The 18,264-nt window shown below is 39.6% G+C and overlaps 1 long non-coding RNA gene across 1 annotated transcript; it reads left to right on the top strand.

The window, feature by feature from the left end:
* Positions 1-10,387: 10,387 nt before the first annotated feature.
* On the top strand, positions 10,388-12,362 carry LOC142742195 (uncharacterized). Its single transcript, XR_012881325.1, has 3 exons — positions 10,388-10,472; positions 11,256-11,366; positions 12,143-12,362. It is a non-coding gene; the product is annotated as an uncharacterized LOC142742195 (long non-coding RNA).
* Positions 12,363-18,264: the final 5,902 nt, after the last annotated feature.

Below are 18,264 nucleotides of genomic sequence, written 5' to 3'. Positions count from 1 at the left end.
TTATGGGAGTAGAAGGTCGATGAGCTAGAAAACCAGCTCTGCCAAAATAAAGATTGTAGGCATACTAGAAAAGGTGGAGGGACAATAACCTGAGATTTTTGTTGAAAACTGCCTACAAAAGCGTCGTACTCAACTGCCTATGGTGTAGGGTGGGCCCATAGAGTGCCATTCAGACCGACATCTCCTGGACAATTGCCTAGGCCTGCCTGCTAGCTTTAGTGCAATGATCGAGATCTAATACTTAAGGTGGCTAGTAGAGTTAAAGGTAAAACCGACAGCAATGTGGCTGTGTCCCTTTCCTAATTTATCAGTGGACCTACAGAAGAAAAGGGCTACTTTCATGACTGTAAAAAAGGCAACTGAGCGTTCTGAATAGTGTATGTATGTGTATATATATATATATATATATATATATATATATATATATATATATATATATAATGGCCTACCTAGCTCAGCTGCATTTGGTTGAAGAAGAAAGGGCCTTGGTATTTTATTAATACCCAAGAGGCTGATGACTGTGTGCAGGCGACAAAGAGCACCATGCTGTTAGAAGATGCATGACATTTCGCTCATCCTGGGACAGATCACTTGTAATCATCGTAAAATGAATTCTTTGGCTTTAGTCCTTTGCTACAAGGAGACTGACACTAGGTAGGGAAAAGTGTTTGCTCTGCCCAAGCACACCATAACCTTCCCACCGGGACTAGGCTAGTGTTAACGCCTGTATCAAATCCTGAGTTTGGTGGCTGAAACAATCTTGTAGGAGTGTGATAATAGCAAGATCAGTAAAGTAACAGTCCAGGTTTGATACACAGATAAGTGGAAACAGGTTGTAGCATAAGGCAGAGACATGATCAGAAAACAATCCTAGTTTGTTACAGACCTAATCGGCAACAGGTTGTAGCATGAGGCAGAGATGTGGTCAGGAAATAGTCCAAGTTCGGTGCAAAGATAAGCGGCAACAAGTTTTAGCATGAGGCAGAGATGTGTACAGGAAGCAAACCAAGTTCAGTACACAACTAAGCAGCAACAGGTTGTAGCATGACGCATAGACAAAGTCAGGTAACAATCCAAGTTCGGTACACAGATAAGCATGAGGTAGACACGTGTAACGTCTATGGCCACGGCCCGTCGTTCTGACTTGAACCTCGACGGCCGTGGCCATGGACATGTTCAGCGTCGTCCTGTGAGGCGCCGGCACTCACTTCCGGACATCGAGTCTGTCTCCGGAAGGCACGCGCACGGTCTTAAAAGGCCAGTGCGCGCATTTTGCAGGAAGTCTGCAATTTAGCCCAGGATGCCCTGGGCTATAAAAAGGGCTCTGCCCTCTTGCTCTTTGCCAGAGCGTTGTTTGTTACCCATAGTTTGTCATGCTAATGGTCTCCCGGTGTCTTCCAGTTTCCCAGTGTACCTTGTTCCTGTATCCGTATCCTGTTTCCGTGTTACCCAGTTGTAGTGCCGTGCTGTGCTGTTGCCGTGCTGCAGTCTACGCTTGTTTTGCTATGCCTCACCTGACGTTTTCCTGCCGCCTGGTCCTGAACGTGCCTGCCTTGCTGCTGTCTACATTGCCTCGGGTATCCTCACTGAACTATTGAACTCTGTACCTTACCTGTTTGGCCAGCTGCCATCCCGCTACACGGTACGGCCCAGTGGGTCCACACCCTGCTTCGTAACAACACGTAGTCAGGAAACTATCGAAGTTCGGTACACAAATTAGCAGCATCACTTTGTAGAGAAGCGGAAATTAACTAGACAACAGGCAAGATGCTCAATAATGTGGCAGTTAGGAAATGCAGGGGTCAGACTTCTATAGTAAGCGAAAAGGCAAGGAATCCAGAGAGGCAAAAATCAAGAATACCTAGACAATAGTTTCAGCAGTGGAGCAGCATTTTAGATGGCTTAGTAAGAAGAGCTACTGCTGTGTATACAGGAGTTTCTGGGCTCAAATCATGATATTACTCCCCTTCTTCCCGGACGTTCTGTTGGCTTGTTAGGATATCTCTGATGAAATTCTTATGTAAGCCTAGGAGCATGAACATTTTCTTCTGGTTTCCAAGAATTCTCCTCCGATCTGTACTCCTTCCACCTGATCAAGTCCTGCAGTTTATTCCGATTTTGTGGTCCAAGGTCTTTACAACAATATATTCTTCTTCACCTTGAACATTCACTGGTGGGGGAGGAGGCAAATTGCAGCATGGAAAAGGATTTACCCAGGGAGATGTGCTGCAGACAATGATAATACTTTGAATACCTATAAGTGTACTGGAGGACATATCAGATATCCCTAACAGAATAAATGCCACACAGTACACAATATGTACCATGAAAAAAATAGAAATAGTTTATTACAATAATCATAACATATTGGCCATCAAGAGTGAAAAAACAATTATACAAACAGATTAAAAATAGTGTGGAGATACGATGAAGACTACACAAATGACATGCTACAGTACCATATAAACGTCATGTGATAGGATAATATACAGAAAACTAGGTTCAAAAGAGATGTATATGCACTTAATTTATTTATTCAAAAAGTGCAAAAAATATCATAGGGCAAAGTGCCATAGATTATATAAGTCCAATATAAGAGCATAGAGGTCAAAGAAGAGATCACCCAAACTAAAGGACCAAAGAACTGTACCGACCCATTTATTGCATGGTGAGTCAAAAGCAATCTATCTCCACACGCAACGCCCCGACGCGCGTTTCGCCGTCAGCTTTCTCAAGGGGTACTGACTGATGGGATAACAGTCATTATAAATACAAAATGTGATGGGAGGAGATTCAAAGAGATCCACGTGTGCGGGCGCCATGAAGGTGTGCACTGCACATGCGCACCAGCATCATCCAGGAGCGCCGGAAGTAGAGTACAATGTGACCCGCATATCAGGTGAATAGAGGGTGGTGGCCATTTTGGAAACTGGCATACATGCCAGAAGTGCAAGTTTAAAAATCGGAGCAAGAGGGACATGCTGGACAATGCTGAGGCAGACCCGCCACCCCAGATCGCCCCAAACGAATAGGGGAGAGAGGGATGGAGGATGTGCCTCAGTGCTCCAGCACAATATAAACAATATAAAGAAGCAAAACTTTGAGCGAACATCTAGTTCGGAACCACTATAGTACTCCAAATTCTAATACTTATCTTTATGGTTCCAAGGGACGGAAGTGGGGATCATTCCCCTGTGGTCATTGTTCTATCTGCAATTTGATAGTTAAGACGGATGTATTTTTAGACTCCGGAAACAAAAAATTTTACAAAATTGTACATTTTATCAACTGCAGTACCTCTGGGGTGGTTTATATGGCAACATGTCCGTGTGGCCTCTCTTATATAGGTATGACCATGAGAGAATTGAAAATCAGAGTTCAGGAACATGTGAGAGACATCAAAAAGGCTGGAAGAATTGAGGGTAATGATTGGGAGACAATTAACAAACTTAAATCTATTCCCAGGCACTTTCGCGACCATCATAACAACAGATGGCAAGATTTGAAAGTACATGGCATTGATAAAATCATTATCGGATCTCGGGGTGGTGATACTTTCCGAAAACTTGAGCTCATCGAATGTAAGTGGATAACTAAATTGAATACCAGCTCTCCACACGGTTTAAATGAAAAAATGTCCATCGCGTCCTTTCTTTCATTATTTAGGTCCTATAGCATCATTAGTTTTAATTTTGTATGTTTACATGTGTCTGATGGGATGACTTGTAGTATATTTTTAATACCATGTTTGTGTTTGGGACATATTATGCATTTCTCATTTTGTATGATATATGTACTATGGCGGAGATTTTTTTGATACAGCTCTTTATTCTTTCTACAGGTGTTATAGTTTTCTATGCTCTTTTTGACTGGTTGATCTGTAAGCGATGTTTATAGTGCTTCTATTTGTGACTGATTCTTCTATCTTCAGTATCATGTAGTATACTCTGATGGTCATGTGTGGGTGTTGCATATTTATGAGGGTTACTTTATACTCTTTTATTTGCATTGGTTTTGCTATACGTTCTTCGGCTTTCTCAAGCGGTATGTATTGGTAAACTTTTTGTTTACCTCATTGCAGCTTAATTATTGTATGTATTTTTTCATTATTTTTATATTCACACACTATTAAATATGTATGATATTTATATTTATATATATTATTGTATTTATTGTATATACACAGTATTATTAATTATTACATTTATTAATTTTTATTACATATTTATAGTTTTATTCACTTATCATATATATATTTATATTCATATATATTTTTGTATTTATCACTCATATATAATATTATGATTATATATTTTTCATTACACAATTATAGTCTTATTGATTCTGCAGTGTTATATCTGTTTAATAATATTGTTAATTGGTGTCTTTTGATTAATAATGTTTCTTTTTCAGGTGCAGTCCTAATCACGTTTTTTCACATTTATTTATTTATATATATATTTTTAATCACCATCACGTGCACGTGTGTTCACTCAACTCACTTATATGTTTCACTCTCACTTTTATTTTATTATTTAGTATTGATTTATCTAATTTATTTATTTCAGTATTATATATAAAATAATTTTTTTATATTTTATTAATGTTCATATTATATGTATGTATATATATAATTTTTTTATTAATTGTCTGTGTTTTAGCACATATGCATATATATGCATATATGCTTGTAAACAATATGTAATATGTATGCATTAAATTGTGTAACACTTTATGAAATGTTGTTAATGAATGTGTTCTGCCAGTATATATTAATAATCTTGAATTAGTGTGTTTATATTGTGCTGGAGCACTGAGGCACATCCTCCATCCCTCTCTCCCCTATTCGTTTGGGGCGATCTGGGGTGGCGGGTCTGCCTCGGCATTGTCCAGCATGTCCCTCTTGCTCCGATTTTTAAACTTGCACTTCTGGCATGTATGCCAGTTTCCAAAATGGCCACCCTCCTCTCTTCACCTGATATGCGGGCCGCATTGTGCTCTACTTCCGGCGCTCCTGGATGTTGCTGGTGCGCATGCGTAGTGCGCACCTTCATGGCGCCCGCACACGTGGATCTCTTTGAATCTCCTCCCATCACATTTTGTATTTATAATGACTGTTATCCCATCAGTCAGTACCCCTTGAGAAAGCTGACTGCGAAACGCGCGTCGGCGCGTTGCGTGTGGAGATAGGTTGCTTTTGACTCACCATGCAACAAACGGGTCGGTACAGTTCTTTGGTCCTTTAGTTTGGGTGATCTCTTCTTTGAACTACATACTCTTATATTGTACTTATATCATCTATGGCACTTTGCCCTATGATATTTTTTGCACTTTTTGAATAAATAAATTTAGTGCATATACACTCTTTTGAACCTAGTTTTCTGTATATTATCGCATCACATGACGTTTATATGGTACTAGCATGTCATTTGTGTAGTCTTCATCATATCTCCACACTATTTTTAATCTGTTTGTATAATTGTTTTTTAACTCTTGATGGCCAATATGTTCTTATGATTATTGTAATAAAGTATTTCTATTTTTTCATGGTACATATTATGTACTTTGTGACATTTTTTCCATTAGGGATATCTGATATGTCCTCATGTACACTTATGGGCATTCTATGACTGCTATGTCTGCCTGATAATCACCCAGTGTAAAACCCCCTTAACTAATAAAGCACCGGGATATTACTGTTCAAGACTTTGATTAGTTTCTTCAGTTTGTCTATTTGATTAAACATGAAAGGCAAAAAACAAAGAGGCAGAAGACAAATTTGCTCTTATCCCAAGAGTAGAGCAACAACTTTTCCAGATTTTGAAGGTGAACCGTACCCCTTGATCAGAGACCACATTTTTCGGACTTTCTAGATGGAATGGGGAGTGGCTGTAGCAAACCTAAAGGAGAATAGCATGCTGTTTTATTTTGAGCACATGATGTAACATTCTTCTGGATATAGCAAGCTATGAGTAAGAAAACTTCTGTTCGCAAAACTTCAGCTGTGACACGCCCTACCTGTGTCCTCTATGTATTTTTTTTAAAGATGACTTAATAAAGCTCTTTTTTTATACCATATTTTGCGGCTGTGCTGAGGAAAAATTTCTCTTCTTTAAAATATTATCTGGGGATGGTGAAGCTGACATATGCAATGCTTGTTTACATCAGAAAAATTATGATAAGGATGATGAGGATTATGACTATGTCTTTCCAGTAAAGCAGCAGGCTAAAACGTTATTTGGCTGGTTTAAAGGCCAACTTGTAGAAGCTTTTAAGAGGCTCAAAGGGAATGCAATATACTGCTGGGGAGAATTTGTCTTCAGTAGATTAGTCCTCCCAGTCTTGGTCTGAAGGTGAGGTGGGGTCTGAATCGGACTCTGATCTAGGCGTTTCTGATTAGCAGCAGTTATTCCACTTTCCAAAAAAACAAGAAAAATATTTTCCTGAGCATTACAAAAACCTATAAATCCGAGTCTGACACACCAAAAATAACTTTAAAATAGAAAATTTATTGAATACATCTAAAAAATGCCACAAAAGTTAAAACAGAGATGATATCCACAGTACAGAAAGACAACCAGATTAATTGTATATAATAATTCCAGATATATGGGTAAAGGGCAACACTGTTCAGATACAGGAATACATCCACAGTGGGTTACAATTGTGTAGCGTCATATACATATTCTGATACATTCACCAGCAAAATGGGCTATTCAGCACATAGGGCAAAACTCCCCCGTATGTATCTCTTTCACATTTTTAAAGTATAAATTAAGTAAGCATCAATGAGTGACGTACAAAAGTATAAATACCCCTGAATAAGGCCAGATGCAAAAATCAGTAAAGAAACAATACAAATACTAGTACCATGCACAAGTAAAATACATGGCTCAAATTTAAACAAGTGAAAACAGACACATGAAATACGAGCAGGGCAATAGCTGTAATGTCAGCCCCAGTTACAGACACTCAAACACCCATTAGGTTAAATATGGTAGAAAAAAGCTTTTGCTGGAACACAGACATATGCTGGAAGCGGAGTTCATACCCATTGTGACAGGTCACCGTCTCTGGTGTCAACCCCGACGTGCGTTTCGGCCCGGAAGCCTTCGTCTGGGGGTGGTGTTGTGATTGAAGATGCCGTCCCTATAAAGCTGCCCTCGTCCAATCACCTTCTATATTAGAAGGATACAGCAGCTGTGTCTCGGTGCAGGAGATTGTACTGACGTCGTTGCAGGAGATAAATGCCGGTGTGTTAAATCCGAACACACTGGAGAGTGAGATGCGCTTGTATTCATATACGCATACTATTTACCACTGTTCACACACCAATAGGGAAAGGTTAGGGAAAGTAATAAAAATTAATAAAAATCTTTTTTAAAAATCTTTTTAAACAACAATATTCATAAATGAAATATACATATATATTTGTACTTGTGATCTAATGTGTGTTGTGTGTGTATGTATTCACTTATACACTCTGTATTTATTTTAGGAGTAAGTATTTGTTTTGGCATTGTGTATTCATTTATTTATTTTTTATTAATTTTTGATCCATTTTCTTTAGAAGTTATTCACTTATTTAATATTCGTTATTTATTAATTTTGTTGGCAAGTATGCATGTATGTATATATAACTCGTTTTCATGAATTCCATCTTTAATTGTAATGTTATTTTTGTGCTAGATCACTAGTGCATGATACGGCCCGTAGTATATATTTTAATTTATCTTTTGAGCTGTTTTTCTTTCTCTCCCATGTTCCGCTTTGCCTCCCCCGTCCCTTTCGTACATCTGGTTTTTATGTAGTAACCTTTGTGTATTCGTCTTGTCACTGTGTCTTGATGTGCGGCAAGCGTTGCTATGGTTGCATCTTCCGGCTTGGGGCCGGATCGTGGGTCAGGTGATCTCACTCTCCAGTGTGTTCGGATTTAACACACCGGCATTTATCTCCTGCAACGACGTCAGTACAATCTCCTGCACCGAGACACAGCTGCTGTATCCTTCTAATATAGAAGGTGATTGGACGAGGGCAGCTTTATAGGGACGGCATCTTCAATCACAACACCACCCCCAGACGAAGGCTTCCGGGCCGAAACGCGCGTCGGGGTTGACACCAGAGACGGTGACCTGTCACAATGGGTATGAACTCCGCTTCCAGCATATGTCTGTGTTCCAGCAAAAGCTTTTTTCTACCATATTTAACCTAATGGGTGTTTGAGTGTCTGTAACTGGGGCTGACATTACAGCTATTGCCCTGCTCGTATTTCATGTGTCTGTTTTCACTTGTTTAAATTTGAGCCATGTATTTTACTTGTGCATGGTACTAGTATTTGTATTGTTTCTTTACTGATTTTTGCATCTGGCCTTATTCAGGGGTATTTATACTTTTGTACGTCACTCATTGATGCTTACTTAATTTATACTTTAAAAATGTGAAAGAGATACATACGGGGGAGTTTTGCCCTATGTGCTGAATAGCCCATTTTGCTGGTGAATGTATCAGAATATGTATATGACGCTACACAATTGTAACCCACTGTGGATGTATTCCTGTATCTGAACAGTGTTGCCCTTTACCCATATATCTGGAATTATTATATACAATTAATCTGGTTGTCTTTCTGTACTGTGGATATCATCTCTGTTTTAACTTTTGTGGCATTTTTTAGATGTATTCAATACATTTTCTATTTTAAAGTTATTTTTGGTGTGTCAGACTCGGATTTATAGGTTTTTGTAATTAATCAGCGGGTTCACCGTTATTACCATGCGTCTTTCCCCATGGGTTATTATGTGATGGGTCAGATTTTGTGACTGTGATAAATGTATCTGGGGAATTTCTTTCGTGGTGTTCTTCATGTAGGTATACTACTATTATTATCTGTTTGTTTTGCAGATTCTGGGAGGTCCACCAGCATGGACTTTAGAGCCAGGGAAAAAGCCTGGCTGACCAAATTAGATACGGTCTTCAGAGATGAACCCATGGTTGGAGATTCTGACACTCTGGGAAATTTTGCTGCTATTAGGAATAGTCTAAAGGCATTACTCCACAAACGTACAAAAACGTGGTGGAATAAGGCTTTTCTAGAAAAGTATTTACAAAGGGGCCTCATACCTAGAGGTCTCCGTATTCAAGTGTTCCCGACTCTTAACAGTTTAGATGAGAGCTTCATTAGCCGATGGGAGGATAATTGTAGATCTTCCTCCCAGACCTTTATGGAGCTATTGATAGGCCTAGACAAACAGTCTCTTGAGTTACTGGATGTTGAAATAGATAAGGTACAGGCTCAATTGAAAGCCAAATGCAGTGAAGATGAATGGATTGCTATCTCACAGCAATTTAATACGGAAATGGATAAGTGGGAAAAGGGTATACAAGACATCAAGAGCCGTAAATTTCAGCGGGATTTAAATGATAAATTGACAAACAGGATGTATAAATGGCAATACTCCAAAGCACAGAACAGGGTCACCAGTAGATCCCCTTCAGTATCCTCGGGCAGCTCTTTTTCAGAATCCAATGATAATGGGCAGAGAGGTAAAACACGTAGTGGTATGGATTACAGGAGATACAACATACCCAACCAAAGGGGTAGACAGAGATTCCGTACGGATGAACGACGTACGCAACCGTATGGGTTTGATCCCCCTGGTAGACAAAGAGATGAAATGAGGGGTTTTCCAATATCTGACAACCAACGTATGAAGGTAATTAATTTATCGACCCATCAACTGTCTTCTATTGATATTGGGGTATTATCAAGGGGTTTAACATTTGCACCCTCAAATCAATTTGATGCCTTCACAGCCATAAAGGATTTACACCTTTTCGCTAGAGGCCTGTTATTTAAAAGGTGGTTCCACAGGAAGACTGATAACAATTTTACCACACCAGAGGAAATAGAGGCTTTGCATTCTTTAGAACAACTACTGAATGAGCAGGAATCCCATGAGACAGGTATGATTCCACAATCTATTAGGAAACGATCGACTAAATTTCCTCCTTTGACTATATGTCCAGCAATTGATTTATTTGTCAAACTAGTCACGCAGGATATGGAGAAAATGTCCAGTAGGATTAGACACGATAATTTGACGATTAGTGAACGAATTAGTTTAAAGAAACTAAAATCTCTTGAGGATACGGTTTATAAACCAGCGGACAAGGGAGGAAATATAGTTGTCTGGCCTAGAGACTTATATGAGAAAGAAGCATATCGTCAATTGAGAAACCCCACGTGTTATAAAAAGCTAACGTTCAATCCCTTATCTGCTTTCAGTAGATCACTTCATCGTATATTAAGAGAAGCCCTTGACGCGGGCACCATCTCTCCGGCCTTGATGGATTGTCTGGTGGTTCAGGATCCCAAAGTGTCAAGTCTATATTTATTACCGAAAATACACAAAAATCTTAACCTACCACCAGGGCGACCTATCATCTCCGGGAGAGAGAATGTTTGTGATAATGTGAGTAAATACATTGACACAATTCTGAAACCAATAGTGGAGACTTTACCATCTTATCTCCGTGATTCGGCTGATCTCCTTAAAAAATTGGAAGGTGTTCAACTTGAACCCAATATGCTACTGGCAACATGTGACGTTGAATCACTGTATACAAATATCCGCCACCAAGATGGCCTTCAGGCAGTGGCTTATTTTCTAAGGATGACAGACAATGATTTGGCCAAATCACAGTTGGTTTTAACTCTATTGGAATTTGTGCTCTCACACAATTTTTTCACTTTCAACGGATCTTTCTACCTCCAGCTCCAGGGAACGGCGATGGGGTCAGCTTGTGCTCCCTCATACGCTAATTTGTTCTTGGGGCTGTGGGAGAGGGACCTTTTCCTGTCAGACCGCTTGTCATCTATGAGTAAGGTGGTCCTCTGGACCAGATTCATCGATGACATTTTCATCATCTGGCAGGGCACCCAAGGGGAATTTGATTTCTTCATGGGTGAGTTGAATGTAAATGAGGTCAATATACGATTGACTTGGAAAACTAGCTCAACAGCCATCGATTTTTTTGGATGTTTTGATCAAAAGTGATAGGACTGGCTGTATTCAAACTGATTTACACAGAAAGGAAACGTCGGTTAACTCCTATTTGCATGCCTCTTCTTCGCATCCTCCACATATGATTCGATCTATCCCGATCGGACAATTCTTGAGAATACGTAGATTATGCTCATCTGATGATGATTTTGAAAGACAAGCGACCATCCTTAAACAGCGTTTCTCCGATAGGGGCTACACCAGGAGATGCATTAATCGAGCGTACAATAGGGCGTGCAGAGCTACACGGACTCAATTGCTTCATCCCACTACTACAAAGAAAACTGCTGACACTAAAATCAGGTATGTCACTACGTATCATGATAGATGGGGTGAGATGCAGAAATGTCTGTCTAAGCATTGGTCAGTTTTACAAACTGATGGTGTTTTAGCTGAGCTATTACCGGTCAAACCAGCATTTGCATCAAGAAGAGCTAGGAACCTTCGTGACACTCTGGTTTAAAGCTATCATCAACCCCAGTTAGCTAAAACCATATTCGGAGCATCCAAACCCAGATGGGGGTGTAAACCATGTGGGAGATGCATTGCATGCCCGAATGTTGTTTGCAGTGATGACTTTGTGGACTCATCAGGGCAATGTAAATATAAGATCACTTGGCCCATTAATTGTAACACAAAGGGTGTAATTTATTATGCTTATTGCCCCTGCCCTAAGATCTATATTGGGCTTACGACTAGAGAATTGAAAACACGTACGAGGGAGCATGTCAATAGTATTGAGGCAGCTAGGGGAACAGCTTTGGACAAAATTGAATTTTTGAAAACCCTGCCACGACATTTTGCTCAGTACCATAATTGCGCATCCAAATCTTTGAAGATTAAGGGCATTGACCATGTACAACTGGATATGAGGGGAGGATCCCTAATGAAGAAATTGTTAAGAGTTGAATCCAAATGGATTTGGAAATTAAAAACATTACAACCTAATGGCTTAAATGAAAGCCTGGGTTTCGCAGCTTTCCTGTAGAGTGTCAGTATCTTTCATGGTGTTGTTTTTAATATGTCCGTGGTTCGTGTATAAGTTTTAATATAAATATGCTTTGTGCTTTTGTTTTTAGTTATATGGATTGACTTTCCAACCTTTTGAGAACCTGATATGATCCACAATTCTGATGCTTCCCTATTTGGTTGAATGAGATTTTCCACCTTCCCATCCTTCTAATCTGTTTACTAAACGGGCCATTGGAAGAGAGAAATTTGTTTAGCGATTTATGTATTTTTATGTATTTAAGTGTGGTCTTTACAACTCTTATGGATGGATCTATGTATTCACTTATTATAGCAGTAAAATATGAATATTAATATATATACGGATATATGGATTGACTTATGTGTTGACTTAGTGCCAATCATGTGTTGATCATTCATTCATTCATTAAATTGAAAGAAATGTATATATCTTGGCAATATCTTATTGTATGCATTGGTTTTTGCTATATTGAATGGTATTCACACATATATGCATATATATATATGCATATGTGTTGTGAAGATATTTTTGTTGCAATAAAATCTACATAATGTTTACATAATATTTATTTAATATTTATCTGATGGTTGATTTGTGTAGAAGTGTATGGTTTATAGTTTATAGTTTATAGTTTATTTTGCATTAATGTAAATGGACTGACAACAATTAGTTTTCCAATTCTTGTATTATATTTTAAATATATTGCAATATCATGGATTTTTTTATGTGATATAAATATATACATATATTTTCCACCTACTATATAATTGTTTTTCTATATTATATTTATTTATTTATAATTGTGTATCCAATGCCTAGATAGATATACTTTATTATAGTTTATATATGATATTTATCATTATATTCATATATTTTCTATTTTATTTTATTAAATTTATTCACATATTCTTATATATGTTTGTTTTGGGTATGATAGCTTCTGTATTTAATGTATGATTAATCACACTTTTATTGGTGTTAAATAAGATATAAGTTTTCACTTTTATTTTCACTCTTGTTGTTGTAATCTTGCATTTATTTATTATTGGTATATGTTTGATATTATGTACCTCTTGTTGTATGTCTTCACTTTACATTATTTGTTGGTATGCGCTTGTATTCATATACGCATACTATTTACCACTGTTCACACACCAATAGGGAAAGGTTAGGGAAAGTAATACAAATTAATAAAAATATTTTTTAAAAATCTTTTTAAACAACAATATTCATAAATGAAATATACATATATATTTGTACTTGTGATCTAATGTGTGTTGTGTATGTATGTATTCACTTATACACTCTATTTATTTTAGGAGTAAGTATTTGTTTTGGCATTGTGTATTCATTTATTTATTTTTTATTAATTTTTGATCCATTTTCTTTAGAAGTTATTCACTTATTTAATATTCGTTATTTATTAATTTTGTTGGCAAGTATGCATGTATGTATATATAACTCGTTTTCATGAATTCCATCTTTAATTGTAATGTTATTTTTGTGCTAGATCACTAGTGCATGATACGGCCCGTAGTATATATTTTAATTTATCTTTTGAGCTGTTTTTCTTTCTCTCCCATGTTCCGCTTTGCCTCCCCCGTCCCTTTCGTACATCTGGTTTTTATGTAGTAACCTTTGTGTATTCGTCTTGTCACTGTGTCTTGATGTGCGGCAAGCGTTGCTATGGTTGCATCTTCCGGCTTGGGGCCGGATCGTGGGTCAGGTGATCTCACTCTCCAGTGTGTTCGGATTTAACACACCGGCATTTATCTCCTGCAACGACGTCAGTACAATCTCCTGCAACGACGTCAGTACAATCTCCTGCACCGAGACACAGCTGCTGTATCCTTCTAATATAGAAGGTGATTGGACGAGGGCAGCTTTATAGGGACGGCATCTTCAATCACAACACCACCCCCAGACGAAGGCTTCCGGGCCGAAACGCGCGTCGGGGTTGACACCAGAGACGGTGACCTGTCACAATGGGTATGAACTCCGCTTCCAGCATATGTCTGTGTTCCAGCAAAAGCTTTTTTCTACCATATTTAACCTAATGGGTGTTTGAGTGTCTGTAACTGGGGCTGACATTACAGCTATTGCCCTGCTCGTATTTCATGTGTCTGTTTTCACTTGTTTAAATTTGAGCCATGTATTTTACTTGTGCATGGTACTAGTATTTGTATTGTTTCTTTACTGATTTTTGCATCTGGCCTTATTCAGGGGTATTTATACTTTTGTACGTCACTCATTGATGCTTACTTAATTTATACTTTAAAAATGTGAAAGAGATACATACGGGGGAGTTTTGCCCTATGTGCTGAATAGCCCATTTTGCTGGTGAATGTATCAGAATATGTATATGACGCTACACAATTGTAACCCACTGTGGATGTATTCCTGTATCTGAACAGTGTTGCCCTTTACCCATATATCTGGAATTATTATATACAATTAATCTGGTTGTCTTTCTGTACTGTGGATATCATCTCTGTTTTAACTTTTGTGGCATTTTTTAGATGTATTCAATACATTTTCTATTTTAAAGTTATTTTTGGTGTGTCAGACTCGGATTTATAGGTTTTTGTAATTAATCAGCGGGTTCACCGTTATTACCATGCGTCTTTCCCCATGGGTTATTATGTGATGGGTCAGATTTTGTGACTGCGATAAATGTATCTGCGGAATTTCTTTCGTGGTGTTCTTCATGTAGGTATACTATTTTCCTGAGCATGATTTACTTATAGATTTTTTTCAAATTAGACTGGCAGAAGCCAGAGAAAAAAATTGATATGGACCATAGGTTCAGATCTTTGCATAGATTGGATCCGTCTTATACAGCTCAATGGAAGACCCCCTTAAAGTGGATCTGGCAGCACCCTATCTTTCTAAAAAAAAAGCCTCGGATGAGTCCTCCCTTCTTAGGGAACCTATGGATAGAAAGGTAGACTCACTACTCAAAAGAGCTTACTCCTTGTCTGCAGATGTATGTAAAGCTTCATTTTCCTCAGTCCCTGTAGCTAGGGCCTTAAGGATTTGGCTCAGTGATTTGTCCAAAGGTTTGCAGGAGGGTCACTTCTAGAAATGAATTTACTACATTTACTTCCCAAAATGAAATTAGCTGCTGAATTTTTGACAGATTTTCCCTCAGACACGATACGATGTTAAGAATATGGCACTATCTACAGCAGCCAGAAGGTCTTTGTGGTTGAAGAAATGGAGAAAGGGTGATGTACCCTCTAAACATAATTTTTGTTCCATTCCTTTTCATCCTAGCAGCTTGTTTGGCCCAAATCTAGATAGCATTCTTAAATCCCTGAATGACAACAAAGGTGTCCCCTTTCTGCAGGCTAATTATGGAAGACTCCGTTGTTTTCGTGGTCAACCCAGAAGGTTACTGGCATTTAAAAGGTCTTATTCTAACCCAAAATGTAATTGTAGATTCACCCAGAGAAAAGGCCAAACATTTGCCTCCTCTTTTGTTAAAAGACGCCAGGAGGAGCACAGAAGAAATATCCAATGACGTCATGTCTCTTCCTCCAGTGGGTGCTCGTCTGCAAAAAAAAATCATCAATTGGCATGTGGTCACGTCAGACGCATGGGTACTATCTACAAAAAAAAAGAGAGTACACACTGGAGTTAGAGTATTTTCCCTCAAACAATTTTTCCTAAATTTTCCAGACAATCTGTCCACTGGACTTTAACATATATTCTATGTCATGTTCACTGAGGTGCAATACCATTCTTGGCCCCTTGGTGTATTTATGGGTTCTTTTCAATACATATGTGTCACAGTTATAGGATATGTGGACCCACGAGGCCGTGCCACCGTAGCAGAGTAGCAGTTGGCCAAACAATAGTCAATAACAGTCTTTAGGACAAGAGAACCTGGATAGATGATTTGGCAGACATTCGGCGTGGCAGATACCTAGTGTAGCAAATACGTGACGTAGCAGACACGTGGCATAGCAAACCTGTGGCACAGATGACACTTGGCTTCGCACTGGAACAAACACAATTACTGGATACAGGGCACAGGAACACAGGATACAACTAAGGGACCGTTTGCAATAACAAACATGGGCAGACACAGCAACGCTCAGGCAAGGAGGAAGAGGGCAGAATCCTTTTTATACATGGGGTGAGAAGAGATTGGAAAGGGAGCTTAATACTGGTGCGCACACTAGCCCTTTCAGGCCTGGAGCGTGCGCGCACCCTATGCACAGCAGCAGCACCCGAGGACAGTCTTGTGTGCCGGCATCTCAGAGGAGGGAGACGCCAGCAAGAGCTCACAGGCCTGCGGTCACGGCCGTTGGCGGGTAAATAATACCGACGGTCCGTTGCCACGGCTATTACAGTACCCCCCCTTACGCCCCCTCTTCTTAGGTCCAGAGCATGAAAGGAATCTCTTGATCAGAGCTGGGGCATCCACAATCGCTTCAGGTTCCCATGACCTCTCCTCAGGACCAAACCGTTTTCTGTCCACTAGGTAGAAGGTCCTTCCTCCTACCCTCTTGTAATCCAGGATCTCTTTTACTTCAAAGATGTCAGAAGAACGGCAGGTAGCAACTGTAGAACCAGGGGATTTGCTGAATCGATTCACGACCACAGACTTTAGGAGGGAGACATGAAATGAGTTGGGGATTTTGAGGGTAGGAGGCAGCCGAAGTTTATAGGATACAGAGTTTATCTGTTGCAAAACTTTGAAGGGTCCGAGGAATCTGGGAGCGAATTCGTGGGAAGGGGTCTTAAGGCGAATGTTTCTGGAGGACAACCAAACCTCAACTCCAAAAGAAACCTGAAGAGGAATTTTTCTTCTCCTATCTGCATATCTCTTCGATCTCTGCGATCAACTGCCTGAAGGATCATAGACTTAGTTTGCTGCCAGATGTGAAGAAAACCTCCGAAGGTTGAATTAGCTGCAGGCACAGGAAGAGGAACATGTGGATGTTGACTGTACACAATGAAGAATGGAGAAGAAGCAGTAGATTCACTAGTATTATTGTTGTAGGAGAATTCGGCCCATGGCAGGAACTGTACCCAATTGTCCTGTTGAACGGAAACGAAATGATGAAGATAATTCTCAAGTATCTAGTTGATCCTTTCAACTTGGCCATTACACTGCGGGTGATAAGCGGAAGAAAAGTCCAATTTCACATTTAATAGTCTACATAGGGCACACAAGAACTTAGATGTGAATTGTACACCCCGATCTGACACAATATGGAGGGAAAGACCGTGACCACGAAAGATGTGCTGGATGAACAAACTTGCCAGATCAGGAGCAGAGGGGAGGCCGGTTCAAGGAACGAAATGTGCCATCTTGGAGAAGCAGTCCACCACGACTCAGAGCGTAGTACATCCAGAAGAAGGGGGGAGGTCAGTAATAAAATCCATGGCTATGTGTTGCCAGGGAGCATCAGGAACTGGGAGAGGTAGGAGCAGGCCAGCAGGTTTAGAATGAGTAGCCTTGTTTTGGGCACAGTTCGTACAGGAAGAGACTTAGTCCAAGGAATGTCCTTGATTTGCAGAGGGTTAAGAGCAATAATCCTAGAAGGATCAATAACATGCTGAGTACTAACTTCAGAGTCATTAGTCTCAAACAACCGGGACAGAGCATCGGCCTTGATGTTTTTGACCGCAGGACGAAAGTGAAGTAGGAGTTGAAATCTGGTGAAGAACAATGACAATCTGGCTTGACGTGGGTTCAGTAGTTGTGCAGACTGTAGATAAGTAAGATTTTTGTGATCTGTGAAGATGATGATGAGATGAGGAGCCCCCTCACGCAGGAGTCTTCACTCTTCTAAGGCCAACTTGACGGCAAGTAATTTTCGATCTCCAATAGAATATTTGCGCTCTGCAGGAGAGAAGAGTTTCAAAAAAAAATCCACATGACTCTGCCTTACCCTTGGAATTTTTTTGAAACAGGAGTGCTCCAGCACCTATGGAAGAGGCGTGAACCTCCAATAAAAACTGTGGTGCCACATCAGGATGATGAAGAACGGAAACAGAGGTAAAGGCGCTCTTGGGGTTGGAGAATGCCTCAGGGGTCCAGTCCTTAGCAATCACTCCCTTCTTGGTAATAGCTGAGATAGGGGCAGTTAGTGACGAAAAATTTGGGATGAACTGTCGATTAGTGAATCCTAGAAATCTCTGTATGGCTCTGAGCCCTTGAGGACGTGGCCACACCATGGCCACACCATGACGGAC

This window comes from Rhinoderma darwinii, chromosome 1 (assembly GCF_050947455.1).
Source record: "Rhinoderma darwinii isolate aRhiDar2 chromosome 1, aRhiDar2.hap1, whole genome shotgun sequence".
In the NCBI taxonomy this organism is placed as follows: domain Eukaryota; kingdom Metazoa; phylum Chordata; class Amphibia; order Anura; family Rhinodermatidae; genus Rhinoderma; species Rhinoderma darwinii.
Note: the sequence above shows the minus strand (reverse complement) of the source record. Positions and strands in the feature narration are given on the sequence as shown.